We start from the raw sequence: 5,754 nt of genomic DNA, 5'->3' as shown, positions 1-5,754 counted from the left end.
AATTGCATGTTCGTTAAAGCGGTTAAAGAGGACAACCTCTGTCTATATATGACTTATGAGGGTATATGAACAAATCTGTATTCACGAGAGTAAAGTTTGAATGAAATAAAGAGCTCCTCTTGTGGTGAACTCTTAATAACCTTGTGTTGCCCATTTAATGGACGCCAGCTAATAAGACATTTCCCCCACAGTGGCTGCAGTTTATCTTTTGGATGACGTTGTACCCATGCCCAACAGCTCATCATCAGGACTGCTACATTTAAAATACAGGTTGTCCAATTGGGACAACTCCTTTTGGATACAACACTCTGCTTAAACTGGAACAATATTCCGTTAAATCCCTCTGGTATAGTTTGATTGATGTTTCACACTGTAAAACATGGAGATTGTTAACTTTTAAATAATAGCAATAATTTCTGGAAATCTTATCGTTTCTAGACTTTGGACTTTACTGTCTTGGCACTACCGTATGGACACTAGTTTTTGCAGTATACTACATAGTGACTGTTGCATGGCTCTATTTTGTGACTATTAATGTTTGTCTACTTTGGGGTTGTCTACTTTGGACAATCCTTTTTTTTAAAAAGTTAATAAGATCACAGGGATGTCCCACTGCTAGGACCACCTTCAATAAACTATAGTCTATGGAGAAACCCAGTGGAAAGTGTTCAATATGGCAGCAGTACCACTGTCCTCAAGAACAAAAAACAATCTTTTATAGGCTGTGTATAGTCTGGTTAATAGATGAGAGTTTTATAGGCTGTGTATCGTCTGGTTAACTCAGAATTCCCTAATAGGGCATTTACAAATGTAGTTTTGTACCAGGCAACCCTTTTAAAGGGAGTCTATCAACAGAAATTGGCATACAAAAGCAGCAGCACTGTAAGATAGTGCAACCTCACCTGAATATAATGCTGTTTTCCTTTTTCAGATGTGTGGCTCCGTTTCCAAAATATAAGTTTATTCTTAATATGCAAATGAGCTGTTCATCCCTCCCTCCCTTCCTTCTCTGATTGACAGCGCCAGGCACTGAAGAAGCCATAATGATGCCTGGCTCTGTTTTCTCCTGAGCATGCCTCGGCTTCTGAATCGGTGTATTACACCACACTAATCTTGGTTAGTGAGACCTAATCGGCATGCGTGATTCGACCCGTAAAACTGCAGAGCTGTGCAGTGCATGTGCCAATCAGGGCCGGCCTTTGGACAGATGGTGCCACGTGCAAAATTATCTTTCGGCGCCCCACCCCATCATATAAAAAATCCCCCATAATTAAAGCATAATGCCCCCCACAGTAGAATGCCCTATACTAGAGGAATAAAATAACTGTCTGGCAAGGAGTACAGAGGAATTAAAGGTGGGTATTGCATCCGCACAAAAATTCTCCAGTAACTCTTAATATGAGAGAAAAGAGACCATATTGCAACAAGCAATAGAAAAATTGACAGGTCATATCAAAGAGAGGAAACACTTCCAATTTGTCTGTGACACCGTGGACTTCAAGGAGGGGAGAATTTTTGATTATAGTGCCAGAACTGGTATATCTCATGAACCCGATACTGATTTGTCTTAACCTGAACAGGAACAATCTGATTCTGAACATAGTTGAAACCCACAAAGAAGAGGGCTGGGTGGGAATGATCAGGATAGATACCCAACTCGTATGAACCAAAGAGGGAGAGGAAGGGGGAAGGGCCCCAACCCTGGTGGTTTTTTAGCCAAGAATCACCCCATCTCAGATTTTCTTCTGTGAGACAGGAGGGACATTTAGGTTTGATATCTGTACATCATGAGAGCCAAGCTGATGATCTACAGGTAATAAACCTTTCTTCACGGATATTAACAAGTGAAGAAATTCATGTTTTGAAGAAAGGTTTGTCTTTTGTCCCTACCAATAAATTGAATCTGTTCACATGGGCTAAGGACCTTAATTTTTTTGCATGTAAGTTAAAATGGAAGACATTTTTCAAAACACATGATAGACGACAGTGTCTTTAACTTGGTATATTGGAAGAAGACCTACCACACCACAAACTTTTAGAGGGCCTAGTGGGAGAAAAGTCACAGGGAGGCAGGGAAGGGTCCCTTTACTGAGTTGAGGGTCCCCTCAACCAAATATGCACCCTTGAGTGACAATACCAACATTGACGTATTTCTTAAGGTGGTTGAGGATCAACTTAGATAACTGCAGAATTCTGGGTGCTGTCGTTTTAACACCACTAAGGGAGAGATGGCAGGTTTACGATCACTGGAGAGCGATGACACTATTATAATCAAGCCTTCAGATAAAGGTGGTAATATCGTGGTGACGGATCGCATTCAATATTACAGAATGCGCCATCGTATCTTAGGCGATCAAAACTGCTATAGACTACTTACATGCGACCCAACCACGATTTTCAAAAACAATTTAAAGTGCATCCTTGGTCCTGCCAAATCCCTAAATCTCATCAGTGAGAAAGAAATTACATTTATGTTGATTGACCACCCACAATGTGCAACGTTTTATAGTCTTCCCAAAATATATAAGGGGGTAACTCCCCTCAAAGGTCGCCCAATTGTGTCAGGAATAGACAGTCTGTCACAAAATGCCAGTCTGTACCTTGACCAGATCCTCAGACCGTTTGTAGTCTCCCTCGCATCGTATGTGAGGGACATTGTGGACACTGAGGAAACTGGAGGATATACGGTGTGATCAGGATGTTCTGTTGGCTTCACTTGATGTTGGGGCTTTGTATAGCTCCATCCCTCATGATCATGGATGTAGAGCCGTGGAATATTTCCTGAATGGAAAAGGAATACAATACCAGGCCCACAATGAGTTTGTCATTAAATTACTGAGGTTCATCCTGGAGCACAACTTCTTCTTATTTGACCAGAAGATTTTCCACCAGCTCAGGGGAGTGGCGATGGGGAGTCCTTGTGCTCCTACCTATGCCAATTTATACCTGGGCTGGTGGGAAAAAGAGGATGTCTTCAGTGAAACAGTGGAAAAATTGACATCTTGTATCCTTTTATGGATCAGATATATTGACTATTTTCTGATCCTATGGACAGGAACTAAGGGTGAATTTGAAGAGTTTGTTGGCATTCTCAATATAAATGACCTAGGTTTATTTTTCACATCGGAAATCCATGAGAATAAGATCACATTTCTCGATGTGATGATTTCCAAGACGGCGTCAGGAGCTATTCATACAAACATGTATCGCAAAAAGACTGCCACAAACAGTCTTTTGCTGTGGGAAAGTTGGCATCCAATGACTCTAAGGCGAGGGATACCAAAGGGTCCATATCTGAGGGCACGTCGCAACTGTTCGACCATCTCTGACTTCAAAATCTCTGCACGGGAATTGGAAGAGAGGTTTAAGTGTAGGGGATATCCCAAGGGAGTCTTGAAAGTGGTGTATCAAAATGTCCTTGGTTGCAACAGAAATAACCTACTTAACCCCAAACCCAAGAAACCGGAAGAAGACTGTATCCCGGTCATAGGAACTTTTGAATAGGATAACAAAGAGATTAGAGATATCCTACAACGTTACTGGGGCATTTTGAGAGCCGACCCAGATGTAGGTGGCCTGGTAGGGGAGTCTCCCATGATCACATACAGAAGGGGACGTAATGTGAGAGATTGGCTTATACATAGTGACCTTAATCCACAGGTCAAACACACTACCTGGTTGAATAGCGGTCTCAAAGGTACTTATAGATGTGGCTCCTGTAGGGCATGTGATTCCATCTTATGTAGTAAAATCTTTAAAAGCTCGAAGTACGGTGAGATCTTCAATAACAGGTCCTACATTAACTGTAAAACAAAGGGAATTGTATACTTTATTACATGCGGATGTCAGTTACAATATGTTGGGAAAACAAGTAGGGAATTTAGGAGAAGGATTCGTGATCATGTGGGAGACATAAGGAGAAAAGATGAAACCCAGTGTCACGTCATATATGGGAATGTCATAAGGGGGATGCAATGACCCTTAAATTCCAAGGAATCAAACATATTAGAACGTCAGTGAGAGGTGGAAATTTGGATAAGAAGGTTCTGCAGAAGGAAGCACAATGGATTTTCTGGATGCAGACAATTAATCCATCTAATCTGAATGAGAAAATCTCATACTCTTGCTTCCTCTGATTTTATATTGCAACACATCCCGTACATTTCGGAATTATGTTCAATGGATACACGGATGTATCCCTGTTTTATATCATGGATATCGTGCCATCTGTACCCTGGGTGAAAGTTTATACCCCGCCTCAAAGAAATTGTAATGTATGTGTGGCAGGGGATTAATAGGGACAAATTCTGTCCCCTTTAATTTCTACACTAGCTATTCCATATACAGTGGAAGAATAACCTGAAACCTCCGTGTCTCACATACTTTATGCGATCGTCCATTATCTATTAGTCTTCTGGACTCAGATCGGTGTCTGTCCCGTCCAGCCGACTATGTTTTTGTTTTTTGGTTGGATAATATGGGACAAGCAATTTGCAGTACTATGGATTCTGCCTTCTGTAATGTTTACCTTCTGTGTTTATCAAGTCGTGAATGTGAAGCCGCTTGGAGATCCCCAGGGTTACTAAGGACGCTTTGTCTGGGTGTTTCTCATTGGCTGGCATAACGGAGGCTCGCCGCCATCCGGGACGTCAGGAGTGACGTGCTGCATTCGGATTGGCGTCCTGCCGAAATGACGTCAAGAGAAAGGAGGGCTGAAGCCTTTAAATAGCCAGCGTTCTCTCGACACGTGCGCGGCCATTGCATTAGAGCTATGCACACCCTGGGAGTTTGAAATCAGCACAGAAACAGTGCTAACCGGCAAGAATACAAATCATATAATCCCTGATGACGTATCACAGAATTTAGTGATACTGAAACGCGTAGGATTACTTCATGGCAAGGGTTCAGGAAATCCTTATAACATAAGGAAAGATTGCGGTCTATGGGTGGATTCACATCCTATCACCCATCGACGCCTCCCATACCTCTGACCACTTGCTTTTGCCTGTATTTGAGATATTGGGCTTCAAGAGCCAGTTTTAGAATTTAATAAATAAAGAGATATTTTAATCGTTCTTTGAGGCGGTGACTTTATAATACAATTGAACGGAACCTATTATCAGTTTGTACAGTGAATAAAAAGCAAAAAAAAATCTGACTCAAAATTCCTTCAGGAATTTTGAAGCAGATTTTGAATTGACAGCATAGTTTGACCTTTTTTTTGCATTTAAATTTTAAGCCGTTGAAGCTAATGCAAAGGACGCAGGCAAAAAAGCACTCCAAACGGGCGCTACAGGTATTTTCTGCCTCTTATTAATTTCAATTGGAGCTCAGAGATGGAAACCACGTCAAGACTATAAGCCCCCCGCTCACAGTAAAATAACCATTAGCTCACCACTCACTGTAAAATGACCATCAGCCCGCCACTCAGTAAAATCACAAACAGCCCACCACTCTCACAAGAAATGACCATTAGCCCCACTGGTCTAGCTATAGGGGTTGCAGCGTTCACAATTGCGACCAGGCCCCGAAGCCAGGGGGCCCACAGCCCCCCGCACCACATCAATAAAAAGTTGCTATAGTAACTCGGGCCCCCGTATCGCAGCGGAGGTCCTGACATCAAGCGCTGTGCGCAGCGCATGACGTCACAGCGCTATGCGCCGTGCACAACATCGAGAGGACAGAACTTCCACCGCGGCTGAAGAGAAAGGTAAGATAAGTAGCCCTGACTGGCGAGGTCCGACTCCCGGCACC

The sequence above is a fragment of the Rhinoderma darwinii genome, chromosome 3, assembly GCF_050947455.1.
Source record: "Rhinoderma darwinii isolate aRhiDar2 chromosome 3, aRhiDar2.hap1, whole genome shotgun sequence".
NCBI classification, from domain to species: Eukaryota; Metazoa; Chordata; class Amphibia; order Anura; family Rhinodermatidae; genus Rhinoderma; species Rhinoderma darwinii.
The sequence above is the reverse complement of the archived record's forward strand: the minus strand, read 5'-3'. Positions refer to the sequence as shown.